At 32.6% G+C, this 18447-nt stretch overlaps 1 protein-coding gene across 1 annotated transcript in view; it reads right to left on the reverse strand.

Annotated features, from left to right (window-relative positions):
- LOC126882946 (adipokinetic hormone/corazonin-related peptide receptor variant I) overlaps positions 1 to 17772 on the reverse strand; it is an 815905-nt gene extending 798133 nt beyond the window's left edge. The window contains exon 1 of the mRNA XM_050648023.1: positions 17614 to 17772. The gene's annotated coding sequence lies outside the window, so the exon portion shown is untranslated. The remainder of the gene's footprint in view (positions 1 to 17613) is intronic.
- Between the last annotated feature and the right edge of the window lie 675 nt (positions 17773 to 18447).

Consider the following 18447-nt stretch of genomic DNA (forward strand, 5'->3'; position numbering starts at 1 on the left):
GAACATTTTCTAAATCAGAGTAATCTTATTTACCAATTTTCGTGTCTCGAATGTGATGGACCGTACATAGGGCAAACATCGCAATGGTTAAAACAAAGAATAACGCAGCATAAAAGTAACTAAAAAATTCGTGTACAGAAGCGCACTAGTACAATTCAATATTACACATTTTTGAATGCTAGTACCGTTGGAAATATAAACCATCAAACTATGAGTCACTGCATAATGTTACCTCCTAAGGATAAAATAATGAAGGTACGTTTTGATACCGGTAGACCTAAAGGCCTGCTTAAACTCTTAAAATTTAGGTTTTGTTTTATATTTTAATAGGTCGTTGAGTTCTAATGTTGTAGAATAATCAGACATTGAGAGAAATACTTTACGACAACTTGTGTTGGCTTAAAGCGAACTTAGAGCTTCCAGTGAAGCAAAAAGCTCAATTTGTACGTAGTAAAGAAATAGTTAGAGGAACAAATTAAATAAGTAGAAATTATTTTATAGAATGTAGAACTACCTTCACCTAAAATTTTACGGAATTTGAGATAGTCAGCTAAAAGTTATCTCAGTTTACAAATTACAAAAAAATGCAATTTTCTAAAAACTGGTTATTTTTTACCGGTTAATATTTGAAAATATACTAGATGGATTTTAATTTACAAATGCTCGTTTAAAATGTATTTAAAGACTCTGTCATGCGCAGGTTTCTACTAGTTTAGTTGAATTTTGACAATTAGTTGAAAATCCAAAAATCTTTTTGCTCATCTATAAAATCCTATATATACCTTATAGACAAAAACATATCTGTTGCGGTTTTGCAATTTATTTCATCAAAAACTTGACAAAACAGCACGAAAAATGAGACTTTGTGCGCAAAAGTCGTTCCATTGGACTCAGAAATACAGACCTTTAAAGGGTCAAATGTGCTATGTTTTACTCTTTCGACAGGAATATATTGGATACAGGAGTACATAGAGGGCTAAAAAACATATATCACCATCCCTTTAAGGCAAAATAATATACTAAAATTTTGGAAAAAATCCGCGGGAACTCCGTACAAAGGAGGCGGAAAAGAAAAGTACTGCTCATTTATATAAAAAATATATTAAATTATCTGCACAAGAGATTTGAAGTTAGACTTAGGTTGGCTAGGTGCTTTCTCGAGCCGTTTTGAAATTATCTGTATGGAATGGAAGCTTGGACCTTGAATGCAGCATCAACGAAAAAAAAAATAGAATCGTTTAAGCTGTGGGTGTACTGAAGAATCCTTAAAATATCGTGGACTATACAAACCGAACACGTCACACACAAAGAGGTACTGAAAAAGATAAATAAGGAAACGGAAATATAACACGTAGAGAGAGATACAACTTACTCCACCCGTGCAGGGAAAGATTTAAGGAAAAAGAAGCATAGGGAGACGCAGAATATCGTGACTGCGCAACCTGAGAGAATGGTACGGATGTACATCAGATGAACTTTTCAGAGCAGAGGCGTCTCTAAACCGAATAGCCATGATGATTGCCGACCTCCGTCGCGGAGATGCCACGTGAAGGAGATGAAGAATAAATCGGCACCCCCATCGAACAAGGTTGTAACTCAAGTTACATCTATTTTCAGATTTCAACACAGGCGAATTTATCAAAAAATTGCGCACACGTCAATATAAACGACAGTTTAATTCTCAATAGTTTGGCTAATACTCCATTGAAAAAAGTTGTATTTTAACTTACGTGTGCCATTTTAGCATGAAAAAGGCATTAACACTGGATACTCCCTATGTTAAATATTTAATTTCATTATACTTGACGATTAACAAGGTTGTTACATGAGTTACAACTTTGTTGCGCGTATGTTTAATTTATTAAGTATTTAAACAATATGGTGTATCTCATAAGTCAATTTATCCAACTGAAAATAAAAAAAGGATTTAAAGACTTTTTTCCATTTTGATAGTTGCGGTGGACAAAATAAATATAGAATGGTTTTTGCTGCATACTTCTATATAGTGAAACAGTGTAATATTAACATTACACATGTATTTTTCGAAATAGCACATTCACAAAACGAGGGTGATTCAATGCATGCCCTTATAGAAAAACGGAAAAAACATTAAGTCGTATATGCTCCAGACCAATGGATAACCATGATACGATATGCCAAAACATCAGGCAAGCCTAAATCCGTAACTGAATCAAATCAGAACCAAATTCTAAATTTTAACCTATTTAAGGACACACATGTTAATGTGTAAATAAAAGACTAAAGTAATCAAGTAAAACGGTCTAGAATTAAATATTTACAGATACGCAATAAAAATGCGAGAAATTTGAGATATTTTATACCATGATTTTTTAATAGTGATAGAATATTTTTGTTATTGTAAAGTTTATAGTTTCCAATTAAAATTGTGAAAATTGTTAGTTGATATTTTGTTTAAATATCCCTTAAAAACTCATTTTCTCCTAGATATACTGCAAATAACTCAAAACATGCAACCTTTTAATAGTTAAATGGGAAAAATAATTAACACAGAGAGTGTTAGGTGACTTACAACCTTTTTATACGAATACTCATGTTTAATCTCAAGGTTGTATCTCAATCAAACTCAAGATTTTCAATAGTTAGTAAAATTACAAAGCATAAATCTCACAGTAATCCCTTATTATGATATAGATATCTTATCACATTAGTGTAAAAGAGTCTAATCATTTCGCTACAAATTTTTAATAAAAGTCATGTTTTCGTGTTTTGCCTCTCCTGTAAAATCGCTAAAATTGAGTTACAACCTTGTTCGATGGAGGTGTCGAAATAATATATAATTTATTTCCAAAAAAAATTAAAAACTAAACACAAAACATATTTATGATGTATTTTTTTATTTATGAATGATAGTAGGGTATTTATAGACAGTAGTATTATTTATATTTACATATTTACGCGAACAAGCAGTCAGCAATATTCCTACAATTTACATATTACTGTATGGAAAAACGTTTGTTTACGTTTTTGTTCTATTTATACTTTAAATACGTTGCTAGTTCGTACACACAGAAAATATTTTTTACTATATTTTAATAGTTATTATTATGATATAATTGTTAAAAGTACAATTTTAAGGCACGCATGTGAAAGTTTGCAGAATCAGCGAAGCGAATTTGATTCAGTCAAATTGTACTCTACGAGCTCCCTAGTGGGAAAGTTTTGGGGAGTTCTGATTTCTTTTATTATATATGAATTTTGGGCTACTGAATCCGAATATTTGCAGACAAAATTTATTGCCAGAACATTAAAAAAATCGCGAAAAAATCGAAAAATTTCAGCTTTTTTCCGCTTTTTTCATTTTCCAATATTTCCTTTTTTTTCGGACGAACCGTTCAGTCTAAAGTGCAAGTTGAAGATTGCCAATTTTTAACGGTCTGGTAAAACTCACTTTTTACATTCCAAAACCTTAGTTTTTATTAGAATGCTGTCATTTGATAAATTTCTCCAGTTTTCTTTACAAATAATAAATGTTAGTTCATAATATGAATATGGTATGTCTCTTCTCACATCTTCCATGAATCCATTCCATCCTAAAATACCGAGAATATATCTGCTTTTCCCTTAGAGCCACAGAAGATCAGGCACAGATGGAGTCACAGTTTCAGTTGGTGTGAACATTCCCTTCAGATCTTGATTTCTGATAAACCTTGAGGTTTTGTCCTTTTAAAATATATTAGTCGAACAGCTTTCTGACTTCCATAATTGGTTAGGAGCTATTGCATGTTTTGGTGCAATACAGGAAATGCCACCCATGACGGAAAAAGTGTGGTATCCGTCACCCGTGTTGAGCTGCCCCCCCCCCACTTGCCAAAATTAAAAAACAAATAGCCCTGATTTATGAGCTATTTATGAGCTCTCATATTCCGCAAATTAAAAATTTTGAGCTCGTTCCACTGAGCAGGAATTTAATACCTGAGTCAGCCCCCCCCCACTACTTAAAAATAGGAATATTGAATCGGTTTTTGCGGCAGAATTACGAGCTATTTATGAGCTCTTGAAATTATATAGTTTCGATTTTTGAGCTCATCCCCTTCACCCCCAAACAACCCTTTAATTGATTTAACTTAAGAGAAAGATGCTGAGAAAACTTAAAATATATCGTATTGCGGATATAATTCATATAGCTTATATACTCTAAGAATAAACTATTAAATCAAGAGCATTTCGATTATTGAGCTACAACCCCTTCGCAAGAAAACCACCCTAACTTCCCGGCTTAAGAGAAAGTTGTACTTAAAATGCATTAAACTAATTATTTGGCGACTACATATCATTTAATAATTTATAAGCTTCCAAATTACGCGCATTTAGATCAGTAGATTGCAATTTATTTTGTATAGTGCAGTCACTGAAGGTAAAAATCAACGATTACCTTCAATTTCGGTGAACCTTCATCGATTTTCACGAAAAGTGGTCAGTAGTTAGAGGATACGTCAAGAAACAAAGGTAACATGGTACCACCTTGCGCCTTTACCCTGAGGGTGGATACCGCCCCTTCTCGGGGGTGAAAATTATTTTATAAAAAATAAATGCACAAATCAATAAAAGAACAAATTAAAAGCAAAATTTATTATATAAAGTTAATAAAATAAGTCAATTAAGTTATTAAAGATCAAAGATTTTAATTATTTGTGAAAAAAATGCATGTTTTGAAAAGGTTTTTTGTAAATCACTGAAAAACTTTAAGTTTTTACAAAAGAGGTAATAGTAGTTTAATTCGTATAGCTTATATTCTAAGAATAAACTCTTAAATCACGCGTCTTTCGATTATAGAGCTACAACCCCTTCGCAAGAAAACGACCCCATATTCCCGGCTTAAGAGAGAGTTGTTCTTAAAATAATTTAAATTAATTATTTGGCGACTACATATCGTTTAATAATTTATGAGCTTGCAAAATATACGCATCTCAATTATTGAATTGCCATTTTCTTTCTATAGTGAAGTCACTGAAGGTAAAAATCAACTAGTACCTTCGATTTCGGTAAATCTCCATTTATTTTCACGAATTGACAATAACAACTTGGGGTTTTAGCCTGGGGTATATGTCACCCCTTCTCGGGAGTGAAAATTACTTTATTAAAAATAACCCCACAAATCGAGAGAGGGACAAAGTGTAAGCAAAATTTGTTATATAATGTGATTAAAATAAATCAATACTTTTTGAGTTATTAAAGATCAAATATTTTAATTTTTGGAAAGAAAATGCATGCTTTAGAGCGATTTTTCATAAATGACTCAAAAACTGTAAGTTTTTACAAAAAAGTTTTCATCACTACAATTGAAGCTAATAAAAAATATAATAAATTGCTTACTTGAAAAACCCTTTAATGTTAATTTAAAGTAAGATATTGGTAATTAAATGTATATTTTTTCCGCGACTGTTAAAATCTAAGGGTTCAAGCTTAAATAACGGGAAAGAGATGCATTTTATAACACTTAGGTACTAAATACTTGTCAAAGTACTTAGAAATACCTATGAAAAATAAGATGCAGAAAAAGTTGATAGTATCAAAATCCGCTCAACAATTTTCGTGAAAATGAATGGAGATTTACCGAAATCGAAGGTACTAGTTGATTTTTACCTTCAGTGACTGCACTATAGAAAGAAAATGGCAATTCAATAATTGAGATGCGTATATTTTGCAAGCTCATAAATTATTAAACGATATGTAGTCGCCAAATAATTAATTTAAATTATTTTAAGAACAACTCTCTCTTAAGCCGGGAATATGGGGTCGTTTTCTTGCGAAGGGGTTGTAGCTCTATAATCGAAAGACGCGTGATTTAAGAGTTTATTCTTAGAATATAAGCTATACGAATTAAACTACTATTAACTTTTTTGTAAAAACTTAAAGTTTTTCAGTGATTTACAAAAAACCTTTTCAAAACATGCATTTTTTTCACAAATAATTAAAATCTTTGATCTTTAATAACTTAAAAAGTATTGACTTATTTTATTAACTTTGTATAATAAATTTTGCTTTTAATTTGTTCTTTTATTGATTTGTGCATTTATTTTTTATAAAATAATTTTCACCCCCGAGAAGGGGCGGTATCCACCCTCAGGGTAACGGCGCAAGGTGGTACCATGTCACCTTTGTTTCTTGACGTATCCTCTAACCACTGACCAATTTTCGTGAAAATCGATGAAAGTTCACCGAAATTGAAGGTAATCGTTGATTTTTACCTTCAGTGACTGCACTATACAAAATAAATTGCAATTTACTGATCTAAATGCGCGTAATTTGGAAGCTTATAAATTATTAAATGATATGTAGTCGCCAAATAATTAGTTTAACGCATTTTAAATACAACTTTCTCTTAAGCCGGGAAGATAGGGTGGTTTTCTGGCGAAGGGGTTGTAGCTCAATAATCGAAATGCTCTTGATTTAATAGTTTATTTTTAGAGTATATAAGCTATAGGAATTATATTCGCAATACGATATATTTTAAGTTTTCTCAGCATCTTTCTCTTAAGTTAAATCAATTAAAGGGTTGTTTGGGGGTGAAGGGGATGAGCACAAAAATCGAAACTATATAATTTCAAGAGCTCATAAATAGCTCGTAATTCTGCCGCAAAAACCGATTCAATATTCCTATTTTTAAGTAGTGGGGGGGGGCTGACTCAGCCCCCTACTCAACCCCACTAGGGTCCTACTAATTCCTGCTCAGTGGAACGAGCTCAAAATTTTTAGTTTGCGGAATATGAGAGCTCATAAATAGCTCATAAATCAGGGCTATTTGTTTTTTAATTTTTGCAAGTGGGGGGGCCAGCTCAACACGGGTGTATCCGTCGATTGTATGTACGTTAACCCTTTCTGTCTCAACGCTGCATATATTTGTTTTTAAAAAAGTGGGTCTGTATTCCCAGCAGCCGTATATATACGTTCAAGGTGTTATGGTCTTAATTTACCGAAGTCGAAAATATGCGTTGCTTATAAAATTTTAGACTCATTGGTGTCCCAATGCCGTAAAAATATGTCCGAAAATGTTGGATTATTGTTCCCAAAGCCTCAGAATGTTGGCACCTAAGGCAGGTCATGCGGACCCATTGCCGTATATATTTGTTCACATATTTTAGATATATGCTAAATTGTAGCACTGGTGGCAACGTTTATAGGTAGCTGCTAGAAGGTGAAGCGTTTGTAGCTACAAAAAATACCAAAAAAAAGAAGCGAGTCGAGATACACGTGTGCAAGATGCGGAGTCGGCCTTTGCGTAGTGTCATGTTTTGATGAGTACCGCACAAAAGAAAACTTTTAATTTTAATTTACATGTACATTATTTTCTTTTAAGTTAGTTACATTTTTTCAAGTTTGTTGTGCTCTCTAATGAGTACTTTTAAAAAGAAAACATTTAAGTCGGTTAAAAAAACTCATTAAAAAACACGTCTTGGTCATTTATTTGTTTATTTATGTGCAAGTGCGACGTATATATAAGGCAATAGGACTCTAAGCATGAAAAAAACCTTTGGGATTGAGGGACCAACATGCAAATTAAGGCCTGGCATAAAAAGGGTTAAAATCAGCGTTTTCGTACACCTGTTGTGTAAATCCGTCAGCATTCGCAGGCGATCCGCAGAAAATGGACCTGCCGTGCTTTACACAGCAGGTGTACGATAACGCTGATTTTAACGTACATACAATCGACGAATACCACACTTTTCACGTCATATGTGGCATTTCTTGTATTGCACCGAAACATGCAGTAGCTCCTTAGCCATCCTTTCCTCGGATAAAAAAAAAGTTAGGGAGCTGTTCAACTAATTCATTTTAAAAGGACAAAACCTCAAGGTATATTATAAATCAAGATAACAGATCCGAAGGAAATGTTCACACCAACAGAATTTGTGACTCCATCTGTGCCTGATCTTCTCTGGCTCTAAAGGTAAAGCAGAGACATTCCCGGCCTCGTAGGCCGGAATGAGCTCATAAAAGCTGCCACAAGAAACATACCATACCTATGAACTAACATTTATTATTTGTAAAGAAAACTAGGACAAATTTATTAAATGACAGCACTCTAATAAAAAATTAAGTTTTGGAATGTAAAAATGGGTTTTGCCGAGACCGTTAAAAATTGGCCATTTTCAAATGTACTTTAGACCGAACGGTTCGTCTGAAAAAAGAGTAAATAGTCATATTTGTACAAAATTTTATGTACTTTAATTTCTGTTGACAGACATTTATTAAAAGTTAATAGTTTTCGGGATTTAAGCAAAAAAGAGGAAAAAAGCTGAAATTTTTCGCTTTTTTCGCGATTTTTTCAATGTTCCAGCAAGAAATTGTGCCCCAGACCTCAAGAAAGAAATCACAACTACACCAAAACGTTCCTAGTCAAAACACAATTTTATTGAATCATTTGAGAAAACTAGCACTGAACTGTTTCGTGCGACTGTAAATAAGACAATGATTGTTAATATGCTGGGCAACATGAGAGCCAACGATCGACAAGCGGTCTCCGCACCTTAAGAAGAAGAAGAAAAGAATGAGTCAAGAACGTCAACTTTTCGAAACCGTCAAGAAAATGAAAACGATAAATCTTGATCACATCATGCGAAATGAAAAATACCAGTCTTATAACCGACGATAAATTCAACGCAAGAGAGAAATGGAATGCAAGAAAACAATCTGGCTGGGAAACATAAGGCAGTGGATAGAGACTAACAACATAGAATGCCTATCTAATAGATATTGCAAGACACAGAGAGTTATTGTAAAATATAATTGCCAACATCCATTAGTATTCCTTACTGATAATCAAATAGGTATTGTAATAATTACTTTCTTTTCTTTGCTTTAGGAAGAACTTAAAAAAGTTGTGACTGGCTGAATGGCAAAAGTCTGTGCCAAAAAAAAACATCCATTAGTGGATTTACATCTAAAGAAGAAGAAGATGTCTCGCCACGTTATCCCATATCGGCATAGGCAAATATGTTTGCGGTTACGTTGTTACGACGTTTCGTACCTTTTCCTTTGAACAACCTAGTATATCACTTTTTCACAAATTAATTTTAACCAGGGAGCAGTAGCGCTCACTTCTATAACGTGAAAGGTTTTATCTCACAATACGAATTTAAATACGAACTTACAACAAATTTTTATTTTATAGTGTTTTTATTTACTTGTTATGTTAGAAATATGATTGCTATTTTTCGAAAATTGTTATGCTAGAAATATAAACTTATAAAATATGGAACTGCAAAATTGATCAAACTAAAAACCGCAATTTTCAACAACAACACAGATGGAAAAACCATACTAGAAAATTGGAAAACAGGATGGATAGCCCTAATACACAAAAAGGGTAACAAGGAAGACTGCAAGAACTATCGCTGTATTTGTGTAACCAGCACCTTTAGCAGACTCTATGGGAAAACTCTAAAAACTCTAATAGAAAATGAATATGCATCTTTAGAGATCGAACAACAAGCAGGATTCCGAGCAGGAAGATCCTGTATCGACCATATCTTCACGATCAACCAACTCAACGAAAAAAAAGTATCCAGAGACAGAGAAATACATCAACTATTCGTCGATCTAACTAAGGCATATAATACCGTACCACTTCGTAAATTATGGCAAGTCCTGGAAAAACTCCCTATTAATATAACTTTAATAAAAGCAGTGAAACAATTCTATAACAATATCCAAGCAAACATAAAAATCAACAGCAGTATATCCAATAGCTTCATGGTGAATAAGGGACTACGCCACGGATGCAGCTTATCGCCAATACTGTTTAAAATTTATATAAATGAGGTCTTGAATAAGTGGCGGAAATCGTGTTCTGGAATGGGGATACAGCTAAATGACGACTCAACAATATACACACTGCATTTTGCTGACGATCAGCTGGTGATTGCCCAGGATAAAGATGATCTAATATTTATGACAAACCGGCTGTTTCGAGAATACACAAAATGGGGCCTATACGTTAATATAAAAAAACCAAATATACGTGTTTAGGAGGAGAGCAAAGTGAGTTACAACTAGAGGATGATATGGTTATGGTTATCGAGCCAAGCTCTGATTATGTATACCTTGGAACGAGAATCCAACAAATTGGAAGGACAGAATTCGAAATAGAGGAAAGAATTATGAAAGGAAAGAAGGTAATAGGAGCTTTGAACTCACTACTTTGGTCAAAAACCATATCAAAAGAAAAGAAAACACAGCTTTATAATAGCATCTTTAAAAGCATGGTACTCTATGGATGTGAAACCTGGCAACTGAATAATCGAACAGAACAGAAGTTGCTCGCACTGGAAATGGACTTCTGACAAAGATCGACCTGCATCTTCAGACTCTCACATATAACGAACAAACGGGTACGAGATATTATTAATAGAAAAGCAAAAATAATTGAAGAAGTCCAACAAAAACAACTTTGTTGGTATGGCCATGTACAAATAATGGAGGAACATCGACTCCCAAAGTTAATAATGGAATAGCAACTCCCGGAAAGAAGGAAAAGGGGCAGACCGAAAACAACCTGGGTAAGTGGAATCCAGAAAGCCATGTCTGAGAGAGATCTCCGACCAGGAGATTGGACAGATCGACGCAGCTGGAGAATAGGAACCGGAAGGCGCAGGACGCTATAAACCGGTGTTATATATTGTTATGATCTGCTTCTTATTAATTTTATAATAATTATTATTTATTTGATTAATTATTTAATTGTCGCAAATCATACATAAAAAAATGAATAAAAAATCTCAGGGTTCCTTTTTATACTATTAAAAAAAATCTAATTTATCTCACGTTATACTTATCTTCTCTCGTGGGTTCAGTATCTCTTAGTTGATCCTAATCGGGACAAAATAGGGAAAAGAAATAAAGCCAAATATAAAATAAAAATACAGAATTGTCTTTTATTTATCAAAATCGATACTCTAAAATCTATCAAATCTAAAACCTGTGGACACAGATGTCCGAATGAAATTTTTTACCACTTAAATTTATTATAGTTAAAAAAAAAACAACTTATCGGTTTGTTCCCGATGACTTTGGTAAAACAAACTAAACAAAACAAATTTATGTATTCGCAAGATTAGCTATACTTCCACTTACTTTTAGAAATATTGGAATTTTAATTCATATGCTTTTTACTCAAAATTTTAGTTTCCGAACATAAAAATATCTTTCACATAAGTTGACTGACCTTTTGCTTCAATCACTCTGATGTCTTCTCGTGACCCAAAACAGCTCTCCCTCGTTGACTATGTTAAAGGCTACTCGTCAAAGCCCTCTCCGTTCTCCAGCTTCAAAACTATCAGCATACCAGCACCAATTCTCCAACAAGCCGGGCCTCTTTGGCACGTACTCGATTCAAACAAAACTCCAAAAATTCTCTGCTCTCCTTCTCACAATAATACAGAATCAAAGAGGTATTTCGTCTCAATTTGATCTGTCTCTCGTTCCACTTTTCAACACTATTCTCCACTATCAAACAACCACTGGTATTTGCTAACTACTTATCCACCAAAACGTCGACCGCTCCTCAGCGCTGCCAAAAACATAATAATTTCTTTGTCAAACTCTCTCAATCATTCAAACCACTTTTCCCCTTCCAACTTGCCAAGAATCAGAAACAATCTTTTCCATTCGACAAACAACATTCATTTTCAAAATTATTCCGACCATCCTAATTACTTTCGGGGAAACTCTACAACATTTACTCGTGCTGAACAAAGATATCAAAATTCCAAACTTTCTTTTTAAACCACTTTCCCAGAAAGTGATAATTACATCTACCTGTGGATTCTATAGTTCTCGTAATAAACAATCTATTTTCATTTTAAATCTAAATACATCGTCCTTTTCACTTTAATTATTCACAAAAGTCTTTAATGGTTCATCGGAAAGCTCATTAAAAAGAGAAATCCACTTACATCCAAACTAAATTCTAATAAATATTTACAGCTCAATATACAGGGTGTATCAAATTTATGTGCCCGCGTTATTTAAAAAAAAATTTAATTTAATTTTTATTTTGCCTTTGATTGATTAAATTGAAAACACAATAATATATATGTTAGAAATATTATTTCTAACATTTATTAAAGCTAATTGGCTCTCCCCAAAGCCATAAGTTCCACAAAAACAAGAAGAAAAAAAAATACCTACGCATTACTACACCATTCCTCGAGCCACTTGCGAATTTTTTTCAAAATTGCAAAATGTTTAATCAAGTTATCGCGAAAAAGGAGGAAATGTCGCGGGTTAACCCTACGTTAGGCGCGCGGTTATTCCTGACAAGCTTAGTCGCGCGGTCTACGATTGTAGACCAAGAATTTTTTGTCCTATAATTCCGGATTTTGACAAAATTAACAAATTTATGGTTAATAGCATGTTTATTTATGTCCGCACTTTTGATATTAGATATGTTTTATTCCTTGGCTTTTCTCATTTTGACAGTGGTAAAATTAAAAACGAGGTCATGATTTTTTGGGTCTTTATTCGCAAGTAAATGAAAATGGTCACAAAAATAAGCTCAATTTAGTAAAAAAACACAAATATTTTTGATCTTAGAACTTATAGAATGACCAGTAGGGATGAATAATAAAGAATAGAACTAAAAAGTAAAAGAAGAACAAAACTATTAAATGGTCAAAGTGGCACAATTTTAGTCCGTCAAAAATTCAGTGCAAATATTATCCCCAAAATGATCCTTGAATTCAAATGTGTCACATCTTTGGTATACCCTTCTTGTTGTCATTTTGCAAATTCATGCACAAATACAATATCGTCCCATGTAATTTGTTGGAATATTAGGGGAAGGGGGTACGACTTCGTGAACTCCGAGCAGTACGCGAGCTCGTCGTCTAAGTTCTCTTAGCAGGGAAAGTATAGTTGATCCATATTCAATTTCCTTTTTCATTACTTCCCATGCTAAATTTTCAATGAAGTCGCTTCTTGAAATATTTTCATTTATGTTATTAGCTTTATATATACACAGCAGGCTACATATTAGCTTTATACAGTATGGTGCACATGAAAGGAATAAATTCGTTATTTCGTAAACCGGCAACTTTATGGAAAAATCCCGAAACAGGTCGATTTTTATTTTTAAATTATGATAATTTGGCATATATGTCAACTAGTGACGTCATCCTTCTGGGCGTGATAACGTAATGGATGATTTTTTAAATGGGAATAGGGGTCGTGTGCTAGCTTATTTGACAGGGTATTCAATTCTCTATTCAGTAATATTAACATATATTTAATTATTTATATAGGGTGTTCAAAAAATTTTTCGAATTTAGATTATTTGACAAAAAAAAAGAAGAATGTATGTAATTTATTTAATTCAAAATACATTTTACTGTTACCCGAAAACAGAAAAAAATGTTTACTTCACAAATAAACATTGCTTTTCAATTAAATTCAATGTTCAAGCCAGCTTCCGCCAGCCACGTGCCACTTTTAAGTTTGAACATTTAATTTAAGCCAAAAGCAATATTTATTTGTGAAATAAACATTTTCTGATTTGTGACAGCAGTAAAATGGATTTTGACTGAAATAAATTACTTAATAATAATCTTCTTTTTTTTTGTCAAATAATTTATTTAAAAATTTTTTTTGGACACCCTGTATAAATAGGTATGTAAATGTTTATATTACTGAATACACAATTTAATAAACTTTCAAATGAGCTAGCACACGACCCCTATTCTGATTTAAAAAAAAATCAGCGATTACGTCATCACGACCAGATGAATGACGTCACTAGTATGACATATATGCCAAAATATCGTAATTTAAAAATACAAATCGACCTGTTTCGGGATTTTTTCTTAGAGTCGCTGGTTTACGAAATAACGAATTTATTCCTTTTATTTGCACCATACTGTATATACAACTAAAAACTGGAACGCGCTTAGTCGCGCGGTCTACGGATGTAGACCACTGCTCTTTGAATAATGGTAAAAAAATAATGCCAACAGATCGGCGGCGTTTAGCAAACTGAAGAGTAAGTTGGAAGTATTGGTGACAGCTACTAAGCAGGATGGGGGCGTATGTGTAGTGTGTAGTTTCCTGCAATTGGCGACCAATTAAAAGAGAGTGGTCTACGATTGTAGACCGCGCGCCTAACGGAGGGTTAAGAAAATTTTTACAGTGTAGTCGACCGGCTCTAACCTTTAAATCTGAAAAAGTCAACTAACACCGCATGTTTTATACGAAACTTTCTTGTCTTATCCCGAAAAATGGAAGGTCCAAATGTGATAAAAATCTTTAGCAACGTCCGTGTAAACACAAAAACCAGAATACAGGAAGCTTTTCTTGTCGAACCGAATTGGATATGGTAAATCCTCACAGAGCACAAATGTATTCGAGGTTTATGGTTCAGTGACATTAATACGTTTCCTTTTTGTTTGTATAAATTCTAACCAGCATGGCGAAATACTATTTTGTGCCTTCAGTTTGGTCGTCCAATTCATTTAAATTCACGATAGTGCTCCTGAATAACATACAGCTTAACGTTATTCAATATACCTTAGGTATCTCGAAATAAATCAACGAAATAATTACGCAAAAAAATATGCCGTCGCTGTTAAATTAAACCTGCATATCTGCAGATTACATATTTTCACCAGAGTGAGCACTTTAAAATTTCCACATGCTATATTTTTCATTTAACGTCAGTTTGGTTCACCTCAACGCAACATGAAATTGATTAAATTTTCCATTTGGTTTTAGTTGAAGCTGCTAGAAACGCGTTAGTTTTATGAACAAACCGAACTATATTTGCCAATAAGTCATATTTGGGTAATTATAAAATATACTATTGGTAGATAATAATTCAGTGTTAGTTACATGATGGGCGTCTTTCCTCCTTGAGGGTTTTGAAGCCACTAGCATATTAAGCACTACACTATTAAGTCTTCTGATAAACGAAGTGGTCATTTCCACGTAAGTGCGTACCGGCCCAACGCCATCTGACGGATTTTTATTCGACTATATGAAATGGCGGTGTGACATTAAAATAGAAGGGAAAAAAGAGATCTTTTGATACCAAGAACTCAAAAACTCTTACTTGATCTATGGAACGAAAGACATTTGACCAATGCGTTTTTCCTAATTATGACATATGGATCAGAAACTCTCACGGTCACAAAAATAACAACACTAAAAATGCGAGTGGCAAAAAAGCGCATGTAAAGGTCGATTCTCGGCGTGAAAAAAAAATAATGTGTGTGTACTTTGTACGCACGTAAGAAGTCATATTTCTATTATATGATTTCAACGAAATAAATATACCTTCAACAGGTTATTTGTATTTAAACTAATTTTTACTTACTACTTTCCAAAAATTTTTACTAAAACAATACTAAAAATAAAAAAAAGTTAGATAACACACGTAATTGAACCAGGGACCTCTCGATCTCCGGTCGAACGCGCTACCACCGAGCCAAAATCCCTTTGCTTTGACAGCTTACAGGATTTATCATACATACTGACAAATTCAATAGACCAAGTGAGGCATAAAAATACTGTAAAATTTAAAGTGAATATACTTACTATTATTATAAAATATTTTATTCTCGAAGAAGACAAATCCAAAGACACAAAAATTTTAATAAATAATACATTTACTAAAAACACTAATATATTGTTTTAATGACTTATTTGCGACCAAGTGCGACCAATGGGGCACCATGGACCAGAACTACATTAATACACTTATAAGAAGCATGAGACATCTCATTCAGTCTTGCATTGATGCAACAGGTGGAAATACGGCATAGTAAGTATAAGTGCCTATATCTGTACAAATTTAAAAAATATATTTAAGTATAATACATATTATAAATAATAATAATAAATTGTTAATCCTTTAAATTTTGTTTATTGTTTTTATCAAAACATACAATTTTTTATATATATAATAAAGTATTTTGTTAAAAAAAATTAGATTTTACCAGATTTGGTGGATATTTTTGAAAATATTACATTATGCAAAACATTTTTGAGTGCAAAATAAAATCAAATGGTTTTATTTTATACCTTTCCAGAAGCATATAATCTACATAAAAGCAAGGTTGCCTTGGAATTAAAACCGTTTAGTTTTAATTCTGCTGTCGATAGTGCCACTCGGTTTTAATGTTAATCTAATCTAAAATCAAGGCGTTGTAGTGCTGTGTGTTGTATTTTTCTTTTAAAATTACCAGTTTGTTTATATGTTAAGTACTTGCGACTTATTTCTTCCATACTAAATGTATTTCCACTTTTCACAACACACTACACCACTGTTTTCTCCATAACAAATGACCGACCATTCTGGACATGAAAGAAGAGGGGATGTGTTTAGTTTTATTATTTCTAACAGGAAGCATAGTTTAGTCTTTACGATAACCACATTGATTCAGTTAAGAGCGTTTGGTTTTAATATAACCTACTAATTGCTATTAAGAAAGCAACTTTAAAGAAAACTAAAAAAATAATTTTAAGGCACATGTTTTACTGACATAATAGTCTTGAGGTCAAGTAGTTTTAATAATAGGTTTTATTAGTCATATTAGGAGAATCTTTAAAACTGCAATAAAACAAAAAGGTAACAAACTAGAATCTAATAAAACCAAACAGTCCGGAAGTTCTTCATAAAACTGATTAGTCTTAAAGTGAACTGAGAATAAACCATTTTAAAACTACAATAAGACAAAGTATATTTTAAGGTTAATTAGTCTTATTTTATACTGTTATTAGATACTTTAAAATTAGTGACAAATGCTTAACAGTTTTAAAGTTCTGGCAGTATATCCACAAGGAAACAATAAAACCATTATTTTCTTAGTAACCACAATAAAACCTTGATAAACCTTAAATAAAACTAAAATGTTTTTATTGTGCTACTTGGGTACTTATGAAGATAGATTCTCCATGGCTCATCTGAAAACATTCGAGCATCGACGTCTTCGCGGTGATCTAATTATGTCTTTCCGTATTTTAAAATACAATATTGGAAACCTGAATACCATGTTTACTCTAAATCAAGACGAAAGACTAAGAGGCCGTCGTTATAAATTAAAGAGGGAACAGACGACAGCAAGGTCCAGGGTGAACTTCTTGCCGAACAGAATATTTAATATCTGGAATAACTTGGACCAAGATATCATATCGGCACCTAGTGTAAACATACTCAAAAATAGACTTGATTGTTCTTTATTTGATTTATAATAGGACATTATTATTTTTAGGACCGCATTACCTACTTTTTCCATAATTTTGTTATAAGTTTTTATTGTAACTTTAGAATTTGTTATTAATTTTATAATGAAATGTTTCTTTGTTTTTGGGCATAATAGGAGCTTGCTCCTCTGCCCTTTATTTTGTAATAGTAATAGTAATAGAAATATTTGTGGTTAAGTTTCGGTTTATTCAACAACTTAATGCCAAGAGTTAATTTTACAGTCATTTTTGTATTGATACCATATATACAAAAAATATTAACCAACATGAACCCTGACCTTAAAACACAAACAAATTATTAGTCAACACAAAGTCGGTTTGACACGATTATAACACATTTTTATCGGGACCAAGATTGCTTACTTAGTATGTACCTACCTTATTGTTATATTAACGGTTAACAAATCTTCACACACTAATGTCACTCATCATTCTCACTTATCACGAACACCTTTTTGTTTACTAAAATAAGTTTTTTCGCGTAGGTCACGCCGAAAGTTCTTGCTCCAATTCCACGAAAGATGAAACTAGTGCGAGAAAACAATCATTAAAATAATCTCACATGCGAAGTATCAGTTGACCTTTGGGGTCAGGTTGTGTTTGGCGAAGGTTCTACTTATTTACTTATATCGGTTATTATTTTAGAAGATTCATTAATTAATTAAATTTCTATAATTAAATAACTCCCATACTCCCACGCATTGTTTAGAATGTAATATGCATGGTGATAATAATATTGCCAAAACTGTAATAAGTAATAATCATCTATTGGTTAGTAAGTGATAAATAGAGCTCGGGAGATATGCACTTAAAAAACCCTAAAATATGCATGCAAATATGCACAAAAAACAGTTGAAATATGCACTGAAATATGCTTTTATGCATTTAATGCATATAAATAGAAAACGCAGGAATCCTTGTATTGAATGTATTTAATTTATTTTATGCTAAATTCACAAAAAATATTTATTGAAATTTCTATCATTTACATCATTATACTCATTTATTTATTATATTATTATGAGAGTTAAAACTATATTATTAAATGTTTTTCTAAACTTGTATAGAAAAACTGTACTGTATCGCTGTATATAGTCCGTCCGCTATAATTTTTCCATGCGGTACGATTAATTTTCAATCAAATTAAGTCAAAACATAAATTGAAACGAACGTCGATATGTATATACATTTTGTATACTACTTTAATATATG

Source organism: Diabrotica virgifera, chromosome 4, assembly GCF_917563875.1.
Source record: "Diabrotica virgifera virgifera chromosome 4, PGI_DIABVI_V3a".
Classification (NCBI taxonomy): Eukaryota; Metazoa; Arthropoda; class Insecta; order Coleoptera; family Chrysomelidae; genus Diabrotica; species Diabrotica virgifera.